Source organism: Netta rufina, assembly GCF_964035555.1.
Source record: "Netta rufina genome assembly, chromosome: 1".
NCBI lineage: Eukaryota > Metazoa > Chordata > Aves > Anseriformes > Anatidae > Netta > Netta rufina.
Window position 1 is genome coordinate 97,376,783 of NC_140123.1, and position 15,646 is coordinate 97,392,428.

At 41.1% G+C, this 15,646-nt stretch overlaps 1 protein-coding gene across 8 annotated transcripts in view; it reads right to left on the reverse strand.

Moving 5' to 3' along the window:
* Nucleotides 1–8,821, reverse strand: part of NRIP1 (nuclear receptor interacting protein 1) — a 77,996-nt gene extending 69,175 nt beyond the window's left edge. For 2 of the 8 annotated variants that reach the window (XM_084306225.1, XM_084306221.1), the window contains exons 1-2: nucleotides 8,696–8,821; nucleotides 1,515–1,599 (exon numbers count right to left, since the gene is read on the reverse strand). The gene's annotated coding sequence lies outside the window, so the exon portion shown is untranslated. Of the gene's footprint in view, nucleotides 1–1,514; nucleotides 1,600–7,518; nucleotides 7,843–8,274; nucleotides 8,410–8,695 lie in introns of those variants that run through there. The other 6 variants (XM_084306223.1, XM_084306219.1, XM_084306228.1 and 3 more) reach the window with 3 other exon arrangements.
* Between the last annotated feature and the right edge of the window lie 6,825 nt (nucleotides 8,822–15,646).

The window sequence follows — 15,646 nt, forward strand, 5'->3', positions numbered from 1 at the left end:
TATGCACTGACAGACAAATTTTCCTCAAATCATTAGCTTAATCACCTTACTGACAAGCTGATACACACAGTGCAAAACCCTAATTCACAGCATAGACTCTTGCAACTCTGAATAGAATGACTTTTAAACACAGGTAACAATTTGAAACAAAGCTTTCAGTTACTTAGCTATTTTTGAAGACCTGAAACATTTCAAAAGCATTGTTGCCACAAAAGCCACTGTCTATTAAGTAGTATCAGGGTTGTTTAAGAAATCATCTCTTGCTGACCACAAGAACTGTGAAGTTGTAAATAACTATTAATTTTGTTTTAATTCCAAGTGTCTATCTCACCAGTTCTGATATCAGCAAATAATGCAGTTAACTTCCCTGTAAATACAATTGCTCAGACAACTAAGCACTATAGCAGTGTTAGACTTTGAGTCAAACAGAAAGCATCACAGAAAAAGAAACGGATCCCTCATTTTGATTTACCTTTATTTCCAAAACACCTGGATTATCTGGATTTTTTGATAAATCCAGAGTTCCCCAATTTAAAAAAGTACAAACATTTTCCGATGATCTCACTATGGTTGACTATTACGGATGCTCAAACCAATTCTATACTCAAAATGAAGTCAAACAACACATTTATTACAGGAAGAGTATGCTATATATGTTGCATCATTACAGTGGGTATGCTAGAAATTTTTCAGGCTAGGATTTGATATGACTGCCTCCAGCGTTCTAGGCCTTCCTTACTAATGCTCCCAAAAGTTGCCACTGGAGGCAACACAAATGAGTCCTAAGAGAGACCAGAAACAAAACAACAACTGCTTGTCAACCATTACATGCCCAAATTATATTCTTTATGCTCATCAGCATTCTCAAGTTCTTAGGCATGCATGTAAGGCCCACTGAGTATAGTGGGGCTACTCAAGTGAATAAAATTACTCACAAACCAAAGTACATATACATAAGCAATCACTGGACAACACTTGGGGAATTATTCCCTAGCATCACAGAAAAATAGGATTTAGAAAATGGGAACCAAGGGAGCACATACAAACAAAATGACAGTGGTGTTAAATGTCTGCAAGCCATTGTAATGTAATATCTAATAATGATTTTACTGTGACAGTCCCTTGCCACAGAAGCTCAACTTGGATCTGTTTTATTTCAAAAAAAATAAAACATTGTAACACAAGTTTTATTTAATCTTCTTTCACTCTGAAATTACAAGCAAATCTAAAGCAAAACAAGTAGGCTAAATCTTCAGGTTTTCTACCAGCAAATTCCATATAAAACATTCAAACATTACCAAAAATATTAGTGGTCTTTAATCAGCACACACTTTAAGAAAAAAGGAAGCCTGACATTAAAAGACAGGGATTATCCTGAAAATCGTCTGTTTTAAAATATACTGTAGTCTTAAAAAGACTCGTACAGGACAGAAAGTTGTATGACAGATTTGGAAAGACAAAGAAGAAACCCAAAACTGAAGAAACAAGGGAAACAATTGAAACAAATCATTTACCTTGAAAGCGGTCCCATCAGGAAGGTTCTTCCTTCAGGAGTCCAAGGATGCATTAATTTTCTTCCTCACCAATTCTATGCTTCACCTGAAAGAAGAAACAAAAATTGTCCTATGAAAAACTGCATACCAATTTATCCTCTTCCAATCTATGTCTACCTTTTCATTATTAGCGTAACAATAAGGGATGTTTTATTTTTAATGTTTCTATTTCAAAATAAAAATGTAGCTCAAAACATCAGAAACCAAAGTTTTCCAAATAGAACCGCCTGTAGATCAATTACAAATAACTTGCATCACCTATACTTGTATTGTCTAGATAATTGGAGAGCATTTCTGCAAGAACAAAGTCCATGTTCAGCTTTGATTCAAAGCCACGGTCCTGTTTTTCTTCATTTTATTCAAAAAACAACCATGACATGAAAGCCCTCCTTCCTATGTAGCAAGTACCACTTAACACTTCAGACTCACACCTATAAATCTCAGTCGTATTTTTAAGAGCCCTTTAATATATACAAGCAAAAGATGAGACCATAGTATAATTGGTGAACAAAATGCCTACAGAATAATTAGAAAAAAAAAAAAAAAAAAAAGAAAACAAACCAATAGAAATTAAAACACTTGTTTTGAGATATCCAAGAATTAAATAGTGTAGAACAGTATACTTAGAACATGTTATCCACCACAAGTACCACTTTAAAAGTTCTCGGCGCTTCTCTACTACTTCTAACTTATGGTAAAAGATGCAAACTTACAGGTAGTGCAGATCATTGCTATTTGTACTACTTAACCTTCAGTTACAGGGCTTGTCAGAAGAATAATGCTCATGTTAACTCCTCTGTCTCCAGGTTACCACCCTAAGCAGCGAGTTTATTATGCATAAACAAATTTAATTATAATAAAACAAAAAAAAAAAATAAAATGACAAAAACAGACTCTCTCCCTGGTTTTGCAGAATTTTGCCCTTCTCTCATTTGGCACAGGGAGGGTTCCCCTTCTCTTTCCCTCACTTTTAGCCTCTGTTCTCACAAAGCCTACAAACAAGAGAAGAATTAAACAGGATTTCTCTATTATGGAGGACTCCAAGGATGGCTACTGGGGCAGTAGAGTAGAGGGGGAAAATCGTGTGCTTTGCAGGCAGCTTATAGCATTGCCCACTTCTGCAAAGCCATTTGGGCTTTGCAGTCAGTTCAGAGAAAACATCTGACTCTGACTACTGTAACGTACTACCTGGGAAAAGAGATACAGGTGTTGAGAGAAGGCTCATCATCCAAAGCCAACCTATTCAAAGATTTAAGGTCAGTGAAACAGAAGCGCACTGGGCTACTGCCAACATCAAGATCCAACAAAAGCAGTGGATCCGCTATGCTGAAAAAAAAGTAAATACCCTGAAATACTACATGCAGAGACTATTTCAGATCCTTCCCCCAAACACATCATTAAAAAAGTCAATTTGTCCCACAGAACAATAGAAGTCTCAACATTCAAATTTAAGTAGGGAAAAAAAAAAAAAAAAAAAAAAAAGAGATTAAGTCACCATTTCAGTCAAAATAAAAGGAGAAGTGACAAAGGTACAGTGACAAATGCAGCAATAAACATCATTCAGAAGTCTTTCCAGCCCCACTTGACTGAAAGAGCAGGTCAGCTGGATGATGTCTCTTGTGACCAAAGAAGAGAGGGACAAGAGCAGAACACCCTTGGAGCAGAAGGAAGCTGTGCTTTTAAATTCACATAATAAATTGAGGCAATAAATTGAGAAGATTACATATATTTGAGAAAAAATAGTTCATTTTAGTAGTTCTGTGCTATACTATAGATGTAGACAGTGTTTTCCACCACTGACAGATGTTTTTATTTAAGTATTCCTACTTCTATGAGAAGACAGATTTCTATCTAAGGGAGAAACCAAGCAAACAAGAAAGAACACCACTGTATTGCCATCAAGGTTCAATGTATACATAAGATTTCCTTTAGGTCAGCATTAAGCAATGTTTTTGTATTGTTCCTTGTGACTACAAAAAGTTTGTAAGAGTTCTGAGAAAAGAACAAAAGAATTTACTCTGAGAAAAATAAATCCATATTTCTTCAATGATGTTCGAGAAATTCTTTGCTAGAACACTATTTTATTTGCAAAAACTTAACAGCTGGATACTTGGGTTTGTGCACCTCAGTGGCTGATTGTTGCTCTCCTCCCTATTATAAGTTACTGAAAATGTGATGTGTGATGACATTAAAAATGCAGCCAGGACAATCTCCTGGGATGGGACTGATCATTTCTTCTCACCTCTGTAGAAGGCTGAGCTCACTTCAGCACTAAAGAAGTCTTTTCCCTTTCCCTTCCAACACCATTTTCACAATGAGTGTTGGGCAGGTAAAAGAGGTAAGAAGCCAGCAGCTGTGGATTACTTACAGATCACTGTAAAAAGAATCAGCATCAGAGCAACAGTGTCAGCCTAAGGCCACACAGAACTAAAAGACTGTTTTTTCCGCAAGACATGCGTCTTGTACTGTTCAGCACTGAAATTCATTACGTGCTTTCTTAGGCCACTTAAATGATCTCTTCTTTGTTTTTAAATATAAGGTGCAGTCAAGACTCACACACTTTACACCCAGCATCTGCCCGATCTGTTATGATCACCTTCTCGCAGCTTTCTTTCTCGAGAGGAGGAGAAACTGCCTGCCGAGTTATTCTCCCAATGCTCAACTTTTCTACACTAAACCTCTTAGAAACCCACAGCTAAGAGAAGACAAGCAGTTTCTGCTTTTAACCTGATTTTGTCTATAAGCAAAATTGTTCTCTGCCAGAGATGGTGATATTTAGAAGTGAAATGTGTGAAAGCAGAACTTCTCTCCAGACAGGTAATTATTAAACAGGAGTAATGAGTTCCAGGAACGATTTCAGTAAGAGACTGCATCCTATTTTGGGCCAAACTCTGCTGATGGCTAGCAACTGCTTCTTCCCCTTCCACACCACACAGATGTTTACAGGAATATTAGTTTCTGTTCTCCTTTAACCATTTAAGTCAAGTGACATGCAACAGACAGACAAACAAATTACCACATTAATTCTTCCAAGTGCTATATAGGTCTGGTCACATTTCTCAGTGTACTTGAAATAAATAATCCAGAAACACTAAAATGTATGCATTCATCTTTAGCAAAAGAGTTTTCCTTCCCATTTTCCTGGAGGCAAATCTTCCCATTATCAAATTCAAGCGAGTTTACGTGATCACGGATGTCCAGTTAAAATATCACTTGCAAACCTTAGCATATTATTTTCTAATTCAGTATTTTCAAATGCAACTATCAAAACCCGAACACCATCATATCCAGAAGATAAGTCACACGCACTTGTTAAATATGTTCCTCACATGTGCTGTGGGCAGACCAATACAGCTAGTCACTGTTCTTATCATGTTGGCCTGTTCGCAGGAAGAGAGAGCAAACCACAAACGCTATTACTGTTACCCTTCTTTCTTTGGTTTAGGGCTATTTAGACAGATTGTCAAGTTTGCATTTTTAATCGTTTTATCCATTTGCGCATATTCTCTTGTACATCTTCCTCCCGTTCAGACTTCACTCCCTACCTGCATTATCTTTCCACTTGCCTGTCATTAAGCTCCTGCTGAGCAGTAATGATTTACACTTCAAAATCCACACTTCTTGTCCCAAAAGAGCATTTAGCCCTTTTTCCTGTCCATGGGATGTGCATCCTGTTTGTCCCATCTACCACCTGTAACCCAGCCATGCACCCCACACATCACGGAGCCCCAAAGGCACCGGGCAGCCACCACCCCACCACTCTTGGGGCCGGTGCCCCCACATCAGGTGCTTGGCTAGAAAGCCCACAGTCTTCCCTGTCTCCCTTCTGGAATCCCCGTACATTCACATGCAGGAATAAAAACGCAAGCCATTTTGGTTCTGAGGTTCAGGCTGGTTCATAGGAGCTATTCTAAAATTAACAAAAATATTACAGTCTTCAAGTCTTCTCCTGCAGCAAGGCATCAAGCACTACCATTGAGCAAGACAGCTGACTGTGGGAAATGCAACTCCCCAGCTTTGCCTTGGGCAAGTTTATACATGTGCTCGGCACAATGCAAAACGGAGTTTATCTTTTAGTATACCAATGTGCTGCACTGTCACTGGTAAAATTAACAGTGCTCTCGGTGCTAACAATAATACAGGTGGCATTATAGAAACCTTATGTCAGTGTTCAAATACAGGAGGAAAAAAAAAAGTTCTCTGTGAAAAGTCAAAATAAAGCTTTAAAGCAAGCCTTGGTCAATTATTTTAAACCAATCCCATGTTAAATAAAACCTACCAGCACATATGATCATCAAGTTAATCTGTGTTTGAGTCCTGTAACCTTTACTGAATCAGTTTAAGAAATATATGCATCTTGGATGTCTTTTACATAATAGGAGTCATCCTAAACACAACTGACTATCAAATGCTGGAGGTGACACAGCCAGCATTTAAAGCACATGTTTTTTAAGCTTACAGTATAAAAACATCTGTTTGCTTCTTTATCAACATAGTCTCTATGATCATAATAAGTTTTTGTTATTTTTACCCACCAGTTTTGTTTAGCATTATCTATCACTTTAGAAGAAGAAACAATTGCAGAGAGAAAAGAGGAAGAGCACATTCTCATCTGTTTATTTTTATATATATATATATATATATATATTTATTTATTTATTATTATTTTTATTTTTATTTTTTTACCCCAAGACTACTAGGGGAGAAAAAAAAAACAAACACAACACAACAGTCAAGTTTAGATATTTAAAAAACATCCATCCTGCATGGTTTGGCATTTGACAGCATCTTATATTGTGTGCGTACACAATATAGAAAAATCTTAAAGCCACTGACAGATCTCCCTCATCAGATAACTCAGAACTGCACGCCAGTCAAACAGGAGGTCAATTTTCACCCCAGCCTAAAACATGCAGTCACTACTTGTTACTTCTTCCTTCCTGCTCAACAAAACGTATACCTGTGTATGTGTACATGTATATACACACACATACATATATACACACACACACACACACACCTGCACACACACAAACAATGCATTTAACATGCATTTAACTCATAAAAAACTGACCGTCTTGCCTTATAGACTATCCCTGGCCATACAAATGCTGATAAAATAACAAGAGAGCCCTTCTAAACCACAAGTTTGGGAAGACAAATGCCCCAGACAGCAGAAGTCACAGATCTGCCCAAGCACAGCCCTGAATGAGAACTTTTGCTCTCCGAGGCGTCCGCTCTGGTCGCCCGTACAACAACAATTACTCAGATGCCATTAGATCAGATTTAAACCACAAAATACTCCCAGCTCAGAAAGCCTGTGTCATACGGCTTCTTAATGTGTCACTTTCTAGCGTGTTCAGCCAGGCCCACGAGCAACGCTTCAGGTTGGACTATTAAAGGTGTCCAGCTCTCGCTCAGGGATACCCCACCTTTCCTCCCTATGGCTCTTTGTAGGCTAGATCTGCACGCTTTTTTAAGTAAAGCTCTGTAACATCTCTAAACATTTATTGTGCCATGACTCAGTTAAATTCTGATCAGCCAAGGAGCTCTCAGGCACCGCAGGCAGGTCCCCCTAGACGAAATGCAGAGCGGTACGGTCTCCAGACTACAGAAAGACCATGCAAAAGGGGATAACTTCCACTTCAGCTCTCCTAACACCACCACACTGCCAAAGCCAGAAATTCCCCCGTTTTCTACACACTTTCAACACGCGTCAGGCATTTCAGCTTGAGTCTCCTTTCAGTTAAAACGCTGTGGATCTGGAATCCACAAGACAAGCAAGGCACAAACCGGGTGCAGCAGGGGCACGGCGCTGCCCCTCATTTTGCCCACGCTCTGACCCCGCGTCTCCTCGGGCTTCCCTTTGCTCCCAGTTAATTACCGAGCGGCACTCGCACAGCACAGCCGCCTCCAGCACCTTCCGCAGGGAGACGGCGCGGGGAGGGGGAGAGGCAGAAATCACCTTTAAAGGGCTTCGGGGACAGGAAAACACGCCAGGAAAAGTAACCTTTAGTCTAGAAGGGAAACAGCGACGTCTCCGCGGGGCCGGCGCGGCGGCGATGAGGCGGCATCTGCGGGGGCACCCGCGGCCGCCCCGACCGGCGGCCAGGGGAAAGGGGGCGGGGGGTGCCCGCAGGTGGGGCTGGGGCTGGGCGGGGGGCGGCGGGACCGAAAGGGAGGGAGGGAGAAAGGGAGGGAGAAAGGGAGGCAGCAGCCGGCCTCGGCGCTGCCCCGGGCGGAGCTTCGCCGACCCTGGCCTCGACCCCGGAGGTCTCCCCCCAGCCAGCGCTGGGGCTGTAAAAGCCGGGGTCCCCCCCTCGCTCACACGCCGCCCCCAAGCCCCCCAAACTTCCAGCTGGCCCCGTAAAGGGGGGGTCCCCCCCCGGAAGCCGTCCCCACGGCGGCCGCCCCTCGCCGGGCTCACCCCGGCATTGTTCGCTCCCCGCCGCCGCCCGGCAGCGCTGCACGGACAGACACGCGGACAGACAGACGGACGGACACCAGCACCCTCCCCCCTTGCACACGCAGCGCCGCCCGCCCCGCGGCGGCTCCTCCCGAGCGCTGCCCGCCGGCCTCCCCCCCCCCGCCTCCGCCGCACGGCCGCGGCGCCCGGCCTCCCGCAGCGCCGAGCCCGGCTCCGCGGGGACCCCGACCCGGGGACGGCGCCGAGCCGAGCCCAGCCCAGCCGCCCCGCTCCCCCCCGACCCCCCGCACGTACGCGGCGAGCCGAGCCCGGCGCGGCGCCGCTCCCCTGCGCGGTTCGTGGCTCTGCTGCAATGCCTGCGAGGCTGACTTTCAAAGCCTAACCCGCAGCCGCGATCCTCCCCGCCTTCCACCTCGCCCGGCGCGGCGCAGCCCGGCTCCTCCTCCTCCTCCTCCTCCTCCTCCTCCTCCTCCTCCTCCCTCCCGCGCCATTCATCTCTTCAGCCAAGTTTCTTAACCCTTCTCTCACCCCGCCCGCGGGACGGCACGGAGGGAGGCCGGCAGGGATGGAGGCTGCACCCCCTCCCTGCCCAGCCCAGCCCTGCCCAGCCCAGCCCTGCCCGGCCGGGGCTCGCAGCCCCCGGCCGCCAACGCGGGAGCGGCGGCCCCGTGCTCGCGAAGCGGGGAATAACGGGGAAGGGGCTTCCCGTGGTTACCGCTTCTTGCCGGCTCAGGACTAGCATTTTCCACCTTTCCTCCCAAAAGCATCAGCTGGAAACTTTTTTTTTCTTTTTTTTTTTTTTTCTTTTTTTTTCTTTCTTCTTCCCAACAACCCCCCTTTTCCCCTCCCCTCGGAGCCTCCCGCGGCCCGCCCGGCACCTGCGGCGGCGGCTCCCGGACGAGCCGGGGGCGGAGCGGGCCCGGCCTCCCCCCCACCCCCGCTCCGCTCCGAGCCTCCCCCGGCCGCCCCCCCGCGGCCCTGCCCTCGCGGCCTGCGGCGCCCCGAGCGCGGCCTCCAGCCGGGGGGTGCTCGGCTGGGGGCCGGGATGTGCCACGGGGGATGCAGCAGCTGCCCGCACCCCCCAAAAAAAAGGGCGGATTTGGGGAGCCGGGGCTGGTGGCCCCGTGTCAGTAACCACGGAACGGGCGGCACGGGACAGAGGCTCCGAGAAGAGGCGGCCTCCATCTTGGTGGGTGGCATCCACGGCGGCCTGGAGGCAGCCTCAGCGGAGGGGGCTGCACCGGGGGCTGCTCTGCCGCCAGGCTCCGTGCCCGCCGAGGAGGAGTGGGAGAGCCCCGAGACACGCAGCCGGCTTGGCTGCTGAGGCTAGACTGCCAAAAAAGTGCGTGACCCCAGCCACATCATCCATGTGCCTCTGCAGTGCCCGTGTTTAAAACAAGCCCTCGACGCTTCGCGTGTTGTTTGACATGGAGACACATCACGATACTTTGTTTCTCTTAGAAGTTGAAGACTGGAAAAGGAGAAGCAAATTTGTTTACGAATCGGCTATGAACTGTGCGATAGTATCTGTGTCAACATATGCCAGTATTTTAGTTCTAAAACTAACATAAAATAATTACAAGTGGTACACTCAAACATCTTTTCAGGAAAAAAATAAAAAAGAAAAAAGAAAAAAAAAAACAATACCGTTAAAGAACGTATGAATTTCCACTTTAAAGAAAACAAAAGGGAGTCATGCTTGTGAAAAGCCAAGTGCTTTAGCTTACAGATATCATGACTGAAAGTAGATGTAGGAATGTGAAGCAAAACCTCTTTTGCTTTGGAATGCACGGATTGTGTACAGGCTTACAACGGAGCGAGTAATGCACTACTTGACCTATTTTTTGTAAGCCAATGAAAGATTTAGGTTAACTTCATCATCATGTGTTTTTAACCACTCTTTTTTCCAGAAAAGCAGCAGCATTTTCTAAAGCTGCTGCATGTCACATTATATATACATGACAGTCTCTTTTTCTTTGAGGGAATATCTCACAACATAGCCTGATCGTGCTTCCAGTAAAACAATGAGTTTTGCTCTTCATTTCCATAGTAGCATCATTAGCAAATTCTCATTGCAAATAAATGATCTTTAATTTTTTATTTATTTTTTTTATTTGAATTGTCTAGGAGAAAGGAAATATTCTCATTACTGCAGCAGTTTAGCTGCAATTTCAATCAAGAATGTCTGTAGTAGAGACCTCTTTCATTCTTAACCTTAGGGAACTTATTGCATAGACGAGAGACCTACAAAACGAGGAATCTTGAACAGGTAATGGAAAAAATCTTCATGAAATACTTGTTAAAATACGTTTTGTTAGATAAAATATAGTTGGCTGAGGAAACAAGTTCTATATAATACAATCAACTGAGATTGTATCAAACAATGCTATATATTGATTTAGCAGATTATTTCCAACCCTTAATATTCATATCACACCAAATTTTGCCCATTACAGTTACCCAAAGTATGAGAATCAAAACAAGTTAGGAAATAAATTCTCTGTACAAGTGAAGAAAATACTGCAGCACACAATGCTTCTCTCAAGAAGTATCAAAGTGCTGATGTGTATTTGTTGGCTCTTTCTCTGCAGTCTTCAACCAAACTTTAATGCACACTCACTCTCCAAGCATAAAAGATGCACGTCTGCCAATGCACCTACCTATCCACTACCTGGGGGTGGTGCCTATAACTTCTCTTTGCTATAGACATCACAGAAGGAGACATCCTTTCAATTCTTGAAGGGAAATTTTTCATTATAAGATCATCTATAAATTGAAGGCCAATTATGACAGGAAAACATACTGGTTTTGGATTGGTCTTGGAAGAACTTTATATTTATAGGGGTTATGTTAGAAATCAATCCTAGAATTGCAGGCCTGTAGCTCTCTTACCATGTTTTTTTTAGTCATAAATTCACATTTGGTAATAACAGTGAACCAATTCTTTTTATTTTTATAAATATATGTAAAAATACACATACATGTGCACTCGCACACAGTTGCTAACCATCAATCAATCTCAAGACAGAAAGCCATACTTTTGATCTAGTAGGAATTCTGGCAAAATCAAAATGCAATTGTAATTATTACATTCTTGTAGTTCTAAAATCAATCCTTGTGACTGTTTTAAAAATTGTTAAATAAAAATGTTGACTTACCCCCAACTTTTCCTTTGATTGCCTTGGTGGCTACAATAATTCATTTAAAATGATGAACAACATTACAGTTCCAGTAATGAACCATTGTCTTTATCTTATCTTGCTAAAAATAAAGTATAGGTCTGTGCCATGCAGTAACAAGAAATATATTATTTTCAAAAAGAAAATAAAAATGCTATTACATGATTCCCAAACATTTTTATGCTAATGCTAATTATATAATCTTTAAATTGCATAAAGTATTTTTAAGAGCTTAGCTGAACTACAATTGCTTTTATTTTGATTTTCTTAGCCTCTCAAAAAACTAGCGGCTCTGAAACTACCTTTTTCAATCAAAATAATTAAGGCCTTGCTTTATGACATCCAATCATGATGTGAAAGGCTTGGAACATGGTTGAAAAGCTAGCTAGCTTTACTGAAATTCATTTACAGACAAAGTCTTACTCTAAAAATACTATGCCAGACTTACATAGACCAATAATGAAATTCCATCCTTGACTCAGCCTTGTTCAATTCACGTAATATGTCAGATTACCCACTGTTTGGAAGGTACCTTCACAGAGCATTAAATCACCTAATATTCCAGAGTTTATGTAGGCACACAAAATAATAACAATAATAAAAGAAAAAGGTACACAAAATCATCACTATTCGATAACTGACTTCAAAGGAAATTTGCCTAAATAAGTGTTAGTTGTAACTTCCTCCTCTGTCTGAACAGCATTCAGGCATGAATCAGTAGTAGGAAAAGTCTCCCTTTTTTCAGTGGTACTATCTAGGAGAAACTGAAATGAGTGGGAACCGTATTTTGGGAACCGTATCAGAAGAAAAACTGGAACAGAGTGATGGCTTCTATAGGGCATACTATATAGCACATGTCCCATTTTGTTCACAACAGCAGCAAGTCTGCTGCCAGGGGAGGTGGAATTTAGTTACATGTAAAAGAAAAAGTAATGTACTCCTCGTAAAAATGAAAGATATCAAACGTGAGTATGCTGTATCAAAAAAGTTAATTTATCTATATTTAAAATGATAAGTATATCAGCATGCTTACATAATTCATATAATTTCCTCCTGGAGTTGTTTTCTGGTTTTTTGTTTTTGTTTTTGTTTTGTTTGTGGTTTGATTTTTTTTTTTTTTAATTACACTGTTTAGTTATGTTTTTGCAAGTACTTTGAAGCAGGTCATTTCACTTAGTTACCCTTAGCACCTCAAGTTCTTTTTGTTCTTTCTGCGTTTTTTAAAAGTAGACTTCAGATCATGACTATTTGATCTAAGAGTAATAAGCAAAGGACCAGATGCTAGAGTCTTTCCAATTACAAAACATTTAAAGACAGCTGTAACATATAAGCTCTCATGAAGGAGTCATATGCTTGCAGCATCTGGTTAGTTTCTGCCATGCCTCTAGCGTACCGTATCTGTTCTGAGGCATGAAATAGGGTTAGGCTTACTTTCCCATATGCATTTCTTGTGCATGTCTGTGTGCATTTTTCGACAGTACACAGGAACTGACACTTTGGGGCTTATATTTTCTGGCAGGAAATAAATACTACTTTCAGCCCCTGTAACACCTTTCATGGAAGAATCAAAGTGGTGTACGTTAAGTTGATGTGACTACTTTACAGTAATTGTTAGCATTTTACCAGAATAAAAGACTTGTGTTTTTAGCCAGAAGAACACATCCTGTACTTGTGAATTTTCTGCAATTTCATCCCACTCGCACAATGAAAAACACACTTTTGAGAATGTTCCTTCGATGAGTCACTCATTACTGATAGCATGAAGGCATGTCCAGAAAATGGGTAGCCTTGCCTAGAGTTACCACTTCCAAACACACACAAGGAAGTACCAGGAGAGCAGGTGTAACAGTCAGTGTGAAAATACTCGTACTACTTGTGGGTCAACGACTTTGCAAAGATAACATTTGAGAAGGATATGTGTGTAGCTGAAACCATTCTGACCATGCAGGTCCCTTCAGACTTCATGTTCCTGCTTCTCTCTCCTCCATTCTTTGACAAACATGTTCCTAATGTCAGCAATAAAGAATTGAATAATAACTGAAGCATCTTGCCTTCTCTGAGACTCAGCATTTAGAAGCTACTGTCAGTACAATATTGTTGTCACCAGCACCATTTTTCTGGCCAGCTATCACAAAATCTGGATAACCTTTTGTCGTGGTTCTCATGATGACACAAACCATGTTGTTGAAACAGTATGTTCCAAGATAAAATGAACAGTACGTACAAATTATACATACGGAGAACAGGCAGCCAGTACCATACTGCAGTGGAACAGAGTTCTAGAAATGACCATGAGGAAGCAGATAAAAAAGAGAAACTAAAGTGTCCTATGTGTTGCCCTTAAAAATAATACAGGTACTTTTTTTTTTTTTTTTTTTTTTTTTACAACAGATGAACATTTTAATTACATCTTAAAATTCTTATATTCTTCAGTACGAATGATCTTAAGTGCTCTGACTCAAGTAAATTAAATTGCTGTGATAAGTTAAACAGCATATCTGGTGTATTTATATCAATATATTTACCTACCCGTATATTAGCTTATGAACAAGAGGAGGTTTCATGGAAAAAACAACAGCATAAGATGCAAGTTATTTAATACACTGAAGCCATGGAAGCCACTAACTTGAAACACTTACTTGAGTAACAAAGTCAGAGTTTTAATTTATATTTCTTTTTCTCCTTTTAGAAGAAAAACAATACTGTTTTCTCTAATAACAAATAAAAGGAAAACCAGCAAGCCCAGATTTATTTTATCTGATTTCAGTTACAGCGGAGGAGAAGATGCTCTTCCCCTGTTCTAGTGGTATGGTGACTGCTTTCACTTTTACTCTGGAAAACAGGAGAAGGACTGTTGGCCTCTGGTGCCATCTTATATACCTTACACACAGCCTGGCCTCCAGCTGCCTCATCAAAGTGCCTGCCTCTCCCAGCTCCCAGCCCTGTATGTATATGCTGGACATTATCACCATTCTGAAATGACACAGGGGACTTTAATTTAGCCTGCTCAGTCACATCCTTCATACCTCAGAAAAATGGACTTTTATTGATGAAATAATACAGAAGCAGTGCTTTAAGTGCCAAAGTAGCATCTTATCTTTTCCATTTGTCTGTAATGTTTTGTTTTGTTTTGTTTTGTTTTGTTTTGTTTTTGTTGTTGTTGTTTGTTTGTTTGTTCTGAGTTGCTAGTTGTTTTTTTCTTTCTTTTTTTCACATGAGAGTGGGAGGGAGAAGTGAAGGAAAGAGGCCTCAGAGGATTACTGGAATTCAGGACTACAGAAGGTCTTTATCATGTGCTTGTGTCATAATGAAAAGGAAAAATATTGTTTTGGAAAAACCTATGCTCAACCAGTTTCAGAAATCACATAAACATAATGGAAAGCAAAAATACGTGGACTACAATGCACCATTTTATAACGCCATTCGTAAAAGACTTCTGAAAGGTAATGAGTAAAGAAATACTGAAAAAAATCTGGTTTCTGTCATTAAGTATCTAAAAAGTGACTGTTTGGGAAAGATGGTCCCAGTTCTTAAGGATTAAACATTTTCAAGAAAATTTCTGCTTACCTACCTAATATCACAGATTTAGTCACAAGTGATTACTGGTTCTGTTTACCTTCTGATGACTAATGGGAAAATCTATTTAAATTGTGCATCCAAAAATTTAAGGAATTCAAATCACTGGGTCTTGTGCTTATACGTAAGTTTCTTACTTTTATTGTATGTATTTTATGGGATTAGTTTATCAGAATCAAATTAGTTGTGGTTTTGTAACTGATCCAACTATATTTCTTTGCATAGTTTTATTAGCATACAAATATCTAGGTTTTATTATGAGACATTAGTTTCACTAAATGTTAGATACGTAAAAAATCCAGCTTTGATGCTGTTGATCATCATACCATTATTTCACACGTGACGTAAAGCTGGCAGATTTTAAAGAGTGATTCAACTCACCATAAAACAGATAGCAACAAATATCTTCACATAAGTTACAACCCTTTCATAGAGGTGGGAAATTTCTCTTGCTACTTTTTATATATATTTTAAAGAACTCAAGATTACTCTTGCTTTGAAAACGAGGGAGTAAGAACATGGCATACTTCCATATACAAAAAGCAGATAGTACAAACCGATGCTATATGAATAATTTTGATTTTGATATGATTGCATCTTTTATTTTTCTTGGGTAATGATGTAATTAAAAAAAAAGCATACATGAAAACATCTTCTGTGGAGAAGAGAATTCATTACAAATTGTGATGACTCAGCACAGAAAATCTCTGCGTTACATTCTTCATTTGAACAACATCCATTCTGCTGCATTACAATGGCTAAGTAACTTTTTTAATGGATAAGCTTGTGTGGAAAAAAAATAATTACATTTTGTGAAAAATTTGAAAGGGTTGTTTCATGTTTATTTGGACTGAGAAGCAACATTCAAAGTCCTACAACATTATAATTATTGCCCACTGTGCAATTTCCCA